Consider the following 10000-nt stretch of genomic DNA (forward strand, 5'->3'; position numbering starts at 1 on the left):
TCAAAGCGACGGCACATATTTCAGCCTTGTGGGAAGAAACGGACAAAGGGTTGACAAAAAGCTTACAGCACCTGGTATTCCCAGGCGGTCTCCCATCCAAGTACTAACCAGGCCCGAACCTGCTTAGCTTCCGAGATCAGACGAGATCAGGCGTACTCAGGCCGGTGTGGTCGTAAGCGAGAAAGTATCTCTTGGTGCACTATATAAAGTCAAAGTGGGTGTGATTACCAGCTGTTGCATTTTCACCATGTCGATAAGCATCTTTGTGTCACTCAAAAAGTGGAAGAACTTGCATATAATGTAGCCATAATTTGTAGCACAGATTGTTGGATGAAATACAAACTAACCTTGCTTACTTATTTCAAAGCGACGGCACATATTTCAGCCTTGTGGGAAGAAACGGACAAAGGGTTGACAAAAGCTTACAGCACCTGGTATTCCCAGGCGGTCTCCCATCCAAGTACTAACCAGGCCCGAACCTGCTTAGCTTCCGAGATCAGACGAGATCAGGCGTACTCAGGCCGGTGTGGTCGTAAGCGAGAAAGTATCTCTTGGTGCACTATATAAAGTCAAAGTGGGTGTGATTAACAGCTGTTGCATTTTCACCATGTCGATAAGCATCTTTGTGTCACTCAAAAAGTGGAAGAACTTGCATATAATGTAGCCATAATTTGTAGCACAGATTGTTGGATGAAATACAAACTAACCTTGCTTACTTATTTCAAAGCGACGGCACATATTTCAGCCTTGTGGGAAGAAACGGACAAAGGGTTGACAAAAAGCTTACAGCACCTGGTATTCCCAGGCGGTCTCCCATCCAAGTACTAACCAGGCCCGAACCTGCTTAGCTTCCGAGATCAGACGAGATCAGGCGTACTCAGGCCGGTGTGGTCGTAAGCGAGAAAGTATCTCTTGGTGCACTATATAAAGTCAAAGTGGGTGTGATTACCAGCTGTTGCATTTTCACCATGTCGATAAGCATCTTTGTGTCACTCAAAAAGTGGAAGAACTTGCATATAATGTAGCCATAATTTGTAGCACAGATTGTTGGATGAAATACAAACTAACCTTGCTTACTTATTTCAAAGCGACGGCACATATTTCAGCCTTGTGGGAAGAAACGGACAAAGGGTTGACAAAAGCTTACAGCACCTGGTATTCCCAGGCGGTCTCCCATCCAAGTACTAACCAGGCCCGAACCTGCTTAGCTTCCGAGATCAGACGAGATCAGGCGTACTCAGGCCGGTGTGGTCGTAAGCGAGAAAGTATCTCTTGGTGCACTATATAAAGTCAAAGTGGGTGTGATTACCAGCTGTTGCATTTTCACCATGTCGATAAGCATCTTTGTGTCACTCAAAAAGTGGAAGAACTTGCATATAATGTAGCCATAATTTGTAGCACAGATTGTTGGATGAAATACAAACTAACCTTGCTTACTTATTTCAAAGCGACGGCACATATTTCAGCCTTGTGGGAAGAAACGGACAAAGGGTTGACAAAAAGCTTACAGCACCTGGTATTCCCAGGCGGTCTCCCATCCAAGTACTAACCAGGCCCGAACCTGCTTAGCTTCCGAGATCAGACGAGATCAGGCGTACTCAGGCCAGTGTGGTCGTAAGCGAGAAACTATCTCTTGGTGCACTATATAAAGTCAACGTGGGTGTGATTACCAGCTGTTGCATTTTCACCATGTCGATAAGCATCTTTGTGTCACTCAAAAAGTGGAAGAACTTGCATATAATGTAGCCATAATTTGTAGCACAGATTGTTGGATGAAATACAAACTAACCTTGCTTACTTATTTCAAAGCGACGGCACATATTTCAGCCTTGTGGGAAGAAACGGACAAAGGGTTGACAAAAAGCTTACAGCACCTGGTATTCCCAGGCGGTCTCCCATCCAAGTACTAACCAGGCCCGAACCTGCTTAGCTTCCGAGATCAGACGAGATCAGGCGTACTCAGGCCGGTGTGGTCGTAAGCGAGAAAGTATCTCTTGGTGCACTATATAAAGTCAAAGTGGGTGTGATTACCAGCTGTTGCATTTTCACCATGTCGATAAGCATCTTTGTGTCACTCAAAAAGTGGAAGAACTTGCATATAATGTAGCCATAATTTGTAGCACAGATTGTTGGATGAAATACAAACTAACCTTGCTTACTTATTTCAAAGCGACGGCACATATTTCAGCCTTGTGGGAAGAAACGGACAAAGGGTTGACAAAAAGCTTACAGCACCTGGTATTCCCAGGCGGTCTCCCATCCAAGTACTAACCAGGCCCGAACCTGCTTAGCTTCTGAGATCAGACGAGATCAGGCGTACTCAGGCCGGTGTGGTCGTAAGCAAGAAAGTATCTCTTGGTGCACTATATAAAGTCAAAGTGGGTGTGATTAACAGCTGTTGCATTTTCACCATGTCGATAAGCATCTTTGTGTCACTCAAAAAGTGGAAGAACTTGCATATAATGTAGCCATAATTTGTAGCACAGATTGTTGGATGAAATACAAACTAACCTTGCTTACTTATTTCAAAGCGACGGCACATATTTCAGCCTTGTGGGAAGAAACGGACAAAGGGTTGACAAAAAGCTTACAGCACCTGGTATTCCCAGGCGGTCTCCCATCCAAGTACTAACCAGGCCCGAACCTGCTTAGCTTCTGAGATCAGACGAGATCAGGCGTACTCAGGCCGGTGTGGTCGTAAGCGAGAAAGTATCTCTTGGTGCACTATATAAAGTCAAAGTGGGTGTGATTACCAGCTGTTGCATTTTCACCATGTCGATAAGCATCTTTGTGTCACTCAAAAAGTGGAAGAACTTGCATATAATGTAGCCATAATTTGTAGCACAGATTGTTGGATGAAATACAAACTAACCTTGCTTACTTATTTCAAAGCGACGGCACATATTTCAGCCTTGTGGGAAGAAACGGACAAAGGGTTGACAAAAAGCTTACAGCACCTGGTATTCCCAGGCGGTCTCCCATCCAAGTACTAACCAGGCCCGAACCTGCTTAGCTTCCGAGATCAGACGAGATCAGGCGTACTCAGGCCGGTGTGGTCGTAAGCGAGAAAGTATCTCTTGGTGCACTATATAAAGTCAAAGTGGGTGTGATTAACAGCTGTTGCATTTTCACCATGTCGATAAGCATCTTTGTGTCACTCAAAAAGTTGAAGAACTTGCATATAATGTAGCCATAATTTGTAGCACAGATTGTTGGATGAAATACAAACTAACCTTGCTTACTTATTTCAAAGCGACGGCACATATTTCAGCCTTGTGGGAAGAAACGGACAAAGGGTTGACAAAAAGCTTACAGCACCTGGTATTCCCAGGCGGTCTCCCATCCAAGTACTAACCAGGCCCGAACCTGCTTAGCTTCCGAGATCAGACGAGATCAGGCGTACTCAGGCCGGTGTGGTCGTAAGCGAGAAAGTATCTCTTGGTGCACTATATAAAGTCAAAGTGGGTGTGATTACCAGCTGTTGCATTTTCACCATGTCGATAAGCATCTTTGTGTCACTCAAAAAGTGGAAGAACTTGCATATAATGTAGCCATAATTTGTAGCACAGATTGTTGGATGAAATACAAACTAACCTTGCTTACTTATTTCAAAGCGACGGCACATATTTCAGCCTTGTGGGAAGAAACGGACAAAGGGTTGACAAAAAGCTTACAGCACCTGGTATTCCCAGGCGGTCTCCCATCCAAGTACTAACCAGGCCCGAACCTGCTTAGCTTCCGAGATCAGACGAGATCAGGCGTACTCAGGCCGGTGTGGTCGTAAGCGAGAAAGTATCTCTTGGTGCACTATATAAAGTCAAAGTGGGTGTGATTACCAGCTGTTGCATTTTCACCATGTCGATAAGCATCTTTGTGTCACTCAAAAAGTGGAAGAACTTGCATATAATGTAGCCATAATTTGTAGCACAGATTGTTGGATGAAATACAAACTAACCTTGCTTACTTATTTCAAAGCGACGGCACATATTTCAGCCTTGTGGGAAGAAACGGACAAAGGGTTGACAAAAAGCTTACAGCACCTGGTATTCCCAGGCGGTCTCCCATCCAAGTACTAACCAGGCCCGAACCTGCTTAGCTTCCGAGATCAGACGAGATCAGGCGTACTCAGGCCGGTGTGGTCGTAAGCGAGAAAGTATCTCTTGGTGCACTATATAAAGTCAAAGTGGGTGTGATTACCAGCTGTTGCATTTTCACCATGTCGATAAGCATCTTTGTGTCACTCAAAAAGTGGAAGAACTTGCATATAATGTAGCCATAATTTGTAGCACAGATTGTTGGATGAAATACAAACTAACCTTGCTTACTTATTTCAAAGCGACGGCACATATTTCAGCCTTGTGGGAAGAAACGGACAAAGGGTTGACAAAAAGCTTACAGCACCTGGTATTCCCAGGCGGTCTCCCATCCAAGTACTAACCAGGCCCGAACCTGCTTAGCTTCCGAGATCAGACGAGATCAGGCGTACTCAGGCCGGTGTGGTCGTAAGCGAGAAAGTATCTCTTGGTGCACTATATAAAGTCAAAGTGGGTGTGATTACCAGCTGTTGCATTTTCACCATGTCGATAAGCATCTTTGTGTCACTCAAAAAGTGGAAGAACTTGCATATAATGTAGCCATAATTTGTAGCACAGATTGTTGGATGAAATACAAACTAACCTTGCTTACTTATTTCAAAGCGACGGCACATATTTCAGCCTTGTGGGAAGAAACGGACAAAGGGTTGACAAAAAGCTTACAGCACCTGGTATTCCCAGGCGGTCTCCCATCCAAGTACTAACCAGGCCCGAACCTGCTTAGCTTCCGAGATCAGACGAGATCAGGCGTACTCAGGCCGGTGTGGTCGTAAGCAAGAAAGTATCTCTTGGTGCACTATATAAAGTCAAAGTGGGTGTGATTAACAGCTGTTGCATTTTCACCATGTCGATAAGCATCTTTGTGTCACTCAAAAAGTTGAAGAACTTGCATATAATGTAGCCATAATTTGTAGCACAGATTGTTGGATGAAATACAAACTAACCTTGCTTACTTATTTCAAAGCGACGGCACATATTTCAGCCTTGTGGGAAGAAACGGACAAAGGGTTGACAAAAAGCTTACAGCACCTGGTATTCCCAGGCGGTCTCCCATCCAAGTACTAACCAGGCCCGAACCTGCTTAGCTTCCGAGATCAGACGAGATCAGGCGTACTCAGGCCGGTGTGGTCGTAAGCGAGAAAGTATCTCTTGGTGCACTATATAAAGTCAAAGTGGGTGTGATTACCAGCTGTTGCATTTTCACCATGTCGATAAGCATCTTTGTGTCACTCAAAAAGTGGAAGAACTTGCATATAATGTAGCCATAATTTGTAGCACAGATTGTTGGATGAAATACAAACTAACCTTGCTTACTTATTTCAAAGCGACGGCACATATTTCAGCCTTGTGGGAAGAAACGGACAAAGGGTTGACAAAAAGCTTACAGCACCTGGTATTCCCAGGCGGTCTCCCATCCAAGTACTAACCAGGCCCGAACCTGCTTAGCTTCCGAGATCAGACGAGATCAGGCGTACTCAGGCCGGTGTGGTCGTAAGCGAGAAAGTATCTCTTGGTGCACTATATAAAGTCAAAGTGGGTGTGATTACCAGCTGTTGCATTTTCACCATGTCGATAAGCATCTTTGTGTCACTCAAAAGTGGAAGAACTTGCATATAATGTAGCCATAATTTGTAGCACAGATTGTTGGATGAAATACAAACTAACCTTGCTTACTTATTTCAAAGCGACGGCACATATTTCAGCCTTGTGGGAAGAAACGGACAAAGGGTTGACAAAAAGCTTACAGCACCTGGTATTCCCAGGCGGTCTCCCATCCAAGTACTAACCAGGCCCGAACCTGCTTAGCTTCCGAGATCAGACGAGATCAGGCGTACTCAGGCCGGTGTGGTCGTAAGCGAGAAACTATCTCTTGGTGCACTATATAAAGTCAAAGTGGGTGTGATTAACAGCTGTTGCATTTTCACCATGTCGATAAGCATCTTTGTGTCACTCAAAAAGTTGAAGAACTTGCATATAATGTAGCCATAATTTGTAGCACAGATTGTTGGATGAAATACAAACTAACCTTGCTTACTTATTTCAAAGCGACGGCACATATTTCAGCCTTGTGGGAAGAAACGGACAAAGGGTTGACAAAAAGCTTACAGCACCTGGTATTCCCAGGCGGTCTCCCATCCAAGTACTAACCAGGCCCGAACCTGCTTAGCTTCCGAGATCAGACGAGATCAGGCGTACTCAGGCCGGTGTGGTCGTAAGCGAGAAAGTATCTCTTGGTGCACTATATAAAGTCAAAGTGGGTGTGATTACCAGCTGTTGCATTTTCACCATGTCGATAAGCATCTTTGTGTCACTCAAAAAGTGGAAGAACTTGCATATAATGTAGCCATAATTTGTAGCACAGATTGTTGGATGAAATACAAACTAACCTTGCTTACTTATTTCAAAGCGACGGCACATATTTCAGCCTTGTGGGAAGAAACGGACAAAGGGTTGACAAAAAGCTTACAGCACCTGGTATTCCCAGGCGGTCTCCCATCCAAGTACTAACCAGGCCCGAACCTGCTTAGCTTCCGAGATCAGACGAGATCAGGCGTACTCAGGCCGGTGTGGTCGTAAGCGAGAAAGTATCTCTTGGTGCACTATATAAAGTCAAAGTGGGTGTGATTAACAGCTGTTGCATTTTCACCATGTCGATAAGCATCTTTGTGTCACTCAAAAGTTGAAGAACTTGCATATAATGTAGCCATAATTTGTAGCACAGATTGTTGGATGAAATACAAACTAACCTTGCTTACTTATTTCAAAGCGACGGCACATATTTCAGCCTTGTGGGAAGAAACGGACAAAGGGTTGACAAAAAGCTTACAGCACCTGGTATTCCCAGGCGGTCTCCCATCCAAGTACTAACCAGGCCCGAACCTGCTTAGCTTCCGAGATCAGACGAGATCAGGCGTACTCAGGCCGGTGTGGTCGTAAGCGAGAAACTATCTCTTGGTGCACTATATAAAGTCAAAGTGGGTGTGATTAACAGCTGTTGCATTTTCACCATGTCGATAAGCATCTTTGTGTCACTCAAAAAGTGGAAGAACTTGCATATAATGTAGCCATAATTTGTAGCACAGATTGTTGGATGAAATACAAACTAACCTTGCTTACTTATTTCAAAGCGACGGCACATATTTCAGCCTTGTGGGAAGAAACGGACAAAGGGTTGACAAAAAGCTTACAGCACCTGGTATTCCCAGGCGGTCTCCCATCCAAGTACTAACCAGGCCCGAACCTGCTTAGCTTCCGAGATCAGACGAGATCAGGCGTACTCAGGCCGGTGTGGTCGTAAGCGAGAAACTATCTCTTGGTGCACTATATAAAGTCAAAGTGGGTGTGATTACCAGCTGTTGCATTTTCACCATGTCGATAAGCATCTTTGTGTCACTCAAAAAGTGGAAGAACTTGCATATAATGTAGCCATAATTTGTAGCACAGATTGTTGGATGAAATACAAACTAACCTTGCTTACTTATTTCAAAGCGACGGCACATATTTCAGCCTTGTGGGAAGAAACGGACAAAGGGTTGACAAAAGCTTACAGCACCTGGTATTCCCAGGCGGTCTCCCATCCAAGTACTAACCAGGCCCGAACCTGCTTAGCTTCTGAGATCAGACGAGATCAGGCGTACTCAGGCCGGTGTGGTCGTAAGCGAGAAACTATCTCTTGGTGCACTATATAAAGTCAAAGTGGGTGTGATTAACAGCTGTTGCATTTTCACCATGTCGATAAGCATCTTTGTGTCACTCAAAAAGTGGAAGAACTTGCATATAATGTAGCCATAATTTGTAGCACAGATTGTTGGATGAAATACAAACTAACCTTGCTTACTTATTTCAAAGCGACGGCACATATTTCAGCCTTGTGGGAAGAAACGGACAAAGGGTTGACAAAAAGCTTACAGCACCTGGTATTCCCAGGCGGTCTCCCATCCAAGTACTAACCAGGCCCGAACCTGCTTAGCTTCCGAGATCAGACGAGATCAGGCGTACTCAGGCCGGTGTGGTCGTAAGCGAGAAACTATCTCTTGGTGCACTATATAAAGTCAAAGTGGGTGTGATTAACAGCTGTTGCATTTTCACCATGTCGATAAGCATCTTTGTGTCACTCAAAAAGTGGAAGAACTTGCATATAATGTAGCCATAATTTGTAGCACAGATTGTTGGATGAAATACAAACTAACCTTGCTTACTTATTTCAAAGCGACGGCACATATTTCAGCCTTGTGGGAAGAAACGGACAAAGGGTTGACAAAAAGCTTACAGCACCTGGTATTCCCAGGCGGTCTCCCATCCAAGTACTAACCAGGCCCGAACCTGCTTAGCTTCCGAGATCAGACGAGATCAGGCATACTCAGGCCGGTGTGGTCGTAAGCGAGAAACTATCTCTTGGTGCACTATATAAAGTCAAAGTGGGTGTGATTAACAGCTGTTGCATTTTCACCATGTCGATAAGCATCTTTGTGTCACTCAAAAAGTGGAAGAACTTGCATATAATGTAGCCATAATTTGTAGCACAGATTGTTGGATGAAATACAAACTAACCTTGCTTACTTATTTCAAAGCGACGGCACATATTTCAGCCTTGTGGGAAGAAACGGACAAAGGGTTGACAAAATCTTACAGCACCTGGTATTCCCAGGCGGTCTCCCATCCAAGTACTAACCAGGCCCGAACCTGCTTAGCTTCCGAGATCAGACGAGATCAGGCGTACTCAGGCCGGTGTGGTCGTAAGCGAGAAACTATCTCTTGGTGCACTATATAAAGTCAAAGTGGGTGTGATTAACAGCTGTTGCATTTTCACCATGTCGATAAGCATCTTTGTGTCACTCAAAAAGTGGAAGAACTTGCATATAATGTAGCCATAATTTGTAGCACAGATTGTTGGATGAAATACAAACTAACCTTGCTTACTTATTTCAAAGCGACGGCACATATTTCAGCCTTGTGGGAAGAAACGGACAAAGGGTTGACAAAAGCTTACAGCACCTGGTATTCCCAGGCGGTCTCCCATCCAAGTACTAACCAGGCCCGAACCTGCTTAGCTTCCGAGATCAGACGAGATCAGGCGTACTCAGGCCGGTGTGGTCGTAAGCGAGAAACTATCTCTTGGTGCACTATATAAAGTCAAAGTGGGTGTGATTACCAGCTGTTGCATTTTCACCATGTCGATAAGCATCTTTGTGTCACTCAAAAAGTGGAAGAACTTGCATATAATGTAGCCATAATTTGTAGCACAGATTGTTGGATGAAATACAAACTAACCTTGCTTACTTATTTCAAAGCGACGGCACATATTTCAGCCTTGTGGGAAGAAACGGACAAAGGGTTGACAAAAAGCTTACAGCACCTGGTATTCCCAGGCGGTCTCCCATCCAAGTACTAACCAGGCCCGAACCTGCTTAGCTTCCGAGATCAGACGAGATCAGGCGTACTCAGGCCGGTGTGGTCGTAAGCGAGAAACTATCTCTTGGTGCACTATATAAAGTCAAAGTGGGTGTGATTAACAGCTGTTGCATTTTCACCATGTCGATAAGCATCTTTGTGTCACTCAAAAAGTGGAAGAACTTGCATATAATGTAGCCATAATTTGTAGCACAGATTGTTGGATGAAATACAAACTAACCTTGCTTACTTATTTCAAAGCGACGGCACATATTTCAGCCTTGTGGGAAGAAACGGACAAAGGGTTGACAAAATCTTACAGCACCTGGTATTCCCAGGCGGTCTCCCATCCAAGTACTAACCAGGCCCGAACCTGCTTAGCTTCCGAGATCAGACGAGATCAGGCGTACTCAGGCCGGTGTGGTCGTAAGCAAGAAACTATCTCTTGGTGCACTATATAAAGTCAAAGTGGGTGTGATTAACAGCTGTTGCATTTTCACCATGTCGATAAGCAT

General features: G+C 44.5%; 28 non-coding genes across 28 annotated transcripts; all 28 read right to left on the reverse strand.

The window, feature by feature from the left end:
- Positions 1 to 59: 59 nt before the first annotated feature.
- On the reverse strand, positions 60 to 178 carry LOC124044499. Its single transcript, XR_006840478.1, has one exon. It is a non-coding gene; the product is annotated as a 5S ribosomal RNA (ribosomal RNA).
- Positions 179 to 419: 241 nt separating this feature from the next.
- On the reverse strand, positions 420 to 538 carry LOC124044500. Its single transcript, XR_006840479.1, has one exon. It is a non-coding gene; the product is annotated as a 5S ribosomal RNA (ribosomal RNA).
- Positions 539 to 780: 242 nt separating this feature from the next.
- LOC124044502 lies at positions 781 to 899 on the reverse strand. Its single transcript, XR_006840481.1, has one exon. It is a non-coding gene; the product is annotated as a 5S ribosomal RNA (ribosomal RNA).
- Positions 900 to 1140: 241 nt separating this feature from the next.
- On the reverse strand, positions 1141 to 1259 carry LOC124044503. The gene has a single exon (XR_006840482.1). It is a non-coding gene; the product is annotated as a 5S ribosomal RNA (ribosomal RNA).
- A 242-nt stretch (positions 1260 to 1501) lies between these two features.
- LOC124044670 lies at positions 1502 to 1620 on the reverse strand. Its single transcript, XR_006840644.1, has one exon. It is a non-coding gene; the product is annotated as a 5S ribosomal RNA (ribosomal RNA).
- A 242-nt stretch (positions 1621 to 1862) lies between these two features.
- On the reverse strand, positions 1863 to 1981 carry LOC124044504. The gene has a single exon (XR_006840483.1). It is a non-coding gene; the product is annotated as a 5S ribosomal RNA (ribosomal RNA).
- A 242-nt stretch (positions 1982 to 2223) lies between these two features.
- LOC124044610 lies at positions 2224 to 2342 on the reverse strand. Its single transcript, XR_006840586.1, has one exon. It is a non-coding gene; the product is annotated as a 5S ribosomal RNA (ribosomal RNA).
- Positions 2343 to 2584: 242 nt separating this feature from the next.
- On the reverse strand, positions 2585 to 2703 carry LOC124044721. Its single transcript, XR_006840666.1, has one exon. It is a non-coding gene; the product is annotated as a 5S ribosomal RNA (ribosomal RNA).
- Positions 2704 to 2945: 242 nt separating this feature from the next.
- LOC124044505 lies at positions 2946 to 3064 on the reverse strand. Its single transcript, XR_006840484.1, has one exon. It is a non-coding gene; the product is annotated as a 5S ribosomal RNA (ribosomal RNA).
- Positions 3065 to 3306: 242 nt separating this feature from the next.
- Positions 3307 to 3425, reverse strand: LOC124044506. The gene has a single exon (XR_006840485.1). It is a non-coding gene; the product is annotated as a 5S ribosomal RNA (ribosomal RNA).
- A 242-nt stretch (positions 3426 to 3667) lies between these two features.
- LOC124044507 lies at positions 3668 to 3786 on the reverse strand. The gene has a single exon (XR_006840486.1). It is a non-coding gene; the product is annotated as a 5S ribosomal RNA (ribosomal RNA).
- Positions 3787 to 4028: 242 nt separating this feature from the next.
- On the reverse strand, positions 4029 to 4147 carry LOC124044508. The gene has a single exon (XR_006840487.1). It is a non-coding gene; the product is annotated as a 5S ribosomal RNA (ribosomal RNA).
- Positions 4148 to 4389: 242 nt separating this feature from the next.
- LOC124044509 lies at positions 4390 to 4508 on the reverse strand. Its single transcript, XR_006840488.1, has one exon. It is a non-coding gene; the product is annotated as a 5S ribosomal RNA (ribosomal RNA).
- Positions 4509 to 4750: 242 nt separating this feature from the next.
- Positions 4751 to 4869, reverse strand: LOC124044510. The gene has a single exon (XR_006840489.1). It is a non-coding gene; the product is annotated as a 5S ribosomal RNA (ribosomal RNA).
- A 242-nt stretch (positions 4870 to 5111) lies between these two features.
- LOC124044511 lies at positions 5112 to 5230 on the reverse strand. Its single transcript, XR_006840490.1, has one exon. It is a non-coding gene; the product is annotated as a 5S ribosomal RNA (ribosomal RNA).
- Positions 5231 to 5472: 242 nt separating this feature from the next.
- On the reverse strand, positions 5473 to 5591 carry LOC124044513. Its single transcript, XR_006840492.1, has one exon. It is a non-coding gene; the product is annotated as a 5S ribosomal RNA (ribosomal RNA).
- Positions 5592 to 5832: 241 nt separating this feature from the next.
- On the reverse strand, positions 5833 to 5951 carry LOC124044514. The gene has a single exon (XR_006840493.1). It is a non-coding gene; the product is annotated as a 5S ribosomal RNA (ribosomal RNA).
- A 242-nt stretch (positions 5952 to 6193) lies between these two features.
- LOC124044515 lies at positions 6194 to 6312 on the reverse strand. Its single transcript, XR_006840494.1, has one exon. It is a non-coding gene; the product is annotated as a 5S ribosomal RNA (ribosomal RNA).
- A 242-nt stretch (positions 6313 to 6554) lies between these two features.
- LOC124044516 lies at positions 6555 to 6673 on the reverse strand. Its single transcript, XR_006840495.1, has one exon. It is a non-coding gene; the product is annotated as a 5S ribosomal RNA (ribosomal RNA).
- A 241-nt stretch (positions 6674 to 6914) lies between these two features.
- Positions 6915 to 7033, reverse strand: LOC124044517. The gene has a single exon (XR_006840496.1). It is a non-coding gene; the product is annotated as a 5S ribosomal RNA (ribosomal RNA).
- A 242-nt stretch (positions 7034 to 7275) lies between these two features.
- Positions 7276 to 7394, reverse strand: LOC124044518. Its single transcript, XR_006840497.1, has one exon. It is a non-coding gene; the product is annotated as a 5S ribosomal RNA (ribosomal RNA).
- A 241-nt stretch (positions 7395 to 7635) lies between these two features.
- Positions 7636 to 7754, reverse strand: LOC124044808. The gene has a single exon (XR_006840745.1). It is a non-coding gene; the product is annotated as a 5S ribosomal RNA (ribosomal RNA).
- Positions 7755 to 7996: 242 nt separating this feature from the next.
- On the reverse strand, positions 7997 to 8115 carry LOC124044519. Its single transcript, XR_006840498.1, has one exon. It is a non-coding gene; the product is annotated as a 5S ribosomal RNA (ribosomal RNA).
- A 242-nt stretch (positions 8116 to 8357) lies between these two features.
- Positions 8358 to 8476, reverse strand: LOC124044664. The gene has a single exon (XR_006840639.1). It is a non-coding gene; the product is annotated as a 5S ribosomal RNA (ribosomal RNA).
- A 241-nt stretch (positions 8477 to 8717) lies between these two features.
- On the reverse strand, positions 8718 to 8836 carry LOC124044677. Its single transcript, XR_006840651.1, has one exon. It is a non-coding gene; the product is annotated as a 5S ribosomal RNA (ribosomal RNA).
- Positions 8837 to 9077: 241 nt separating this feature from the next.
- LOC124044520 lies at positions 9078 to 9196 on the reverse strand. Its single transcript, XR_006840499.1, has one exon. It is a non-coding gene; the product is annotated as a 5S ribosomal RNA (ribosomal RNA).
- A 242-nt stretch (positions 9197 to 9438) lies between these two features.
- LOC124044521 lies at positions 9439 to 9557 on the reverse strand. Its single transcript, XR_006840500.1, has one exon. It is a non-coding gene; the product is annotated as a 5S ribosomal RNA (ribosomal RNA).
- A 241-nt stretch (positions 9558 to 9798) lies between these two features.
- On the reverse strand, positions 9799 to 9917 carry LOC124044678. Its single transcript, XR_006840652.1, has one exon. It is a non-coding gene; the product is annotated as a 5S ribosomal RNA (ribosomal RNA).
- Between the last annotated feature and the right edge of the window lie 83 nt (positions 9918 to 10000).

The sequence above is a fragment of the Oncorhynchus gorbuscha genome, linkage group LG09 (assembly GCF_021184085.1).
Source record: "Oncorhynchus gorbuscha isolate QuinsamMale2020 ecotype Even-year linkage group LG09, OgorEven_v1.0, whole genome shotgun sequence".
NCBI lineage: Eukaryota > Metazoa > Chordata > Actinopteri > Salmoniformes > Salmonidae > Oncorhynchus > Oncorhynchus gorbuscha.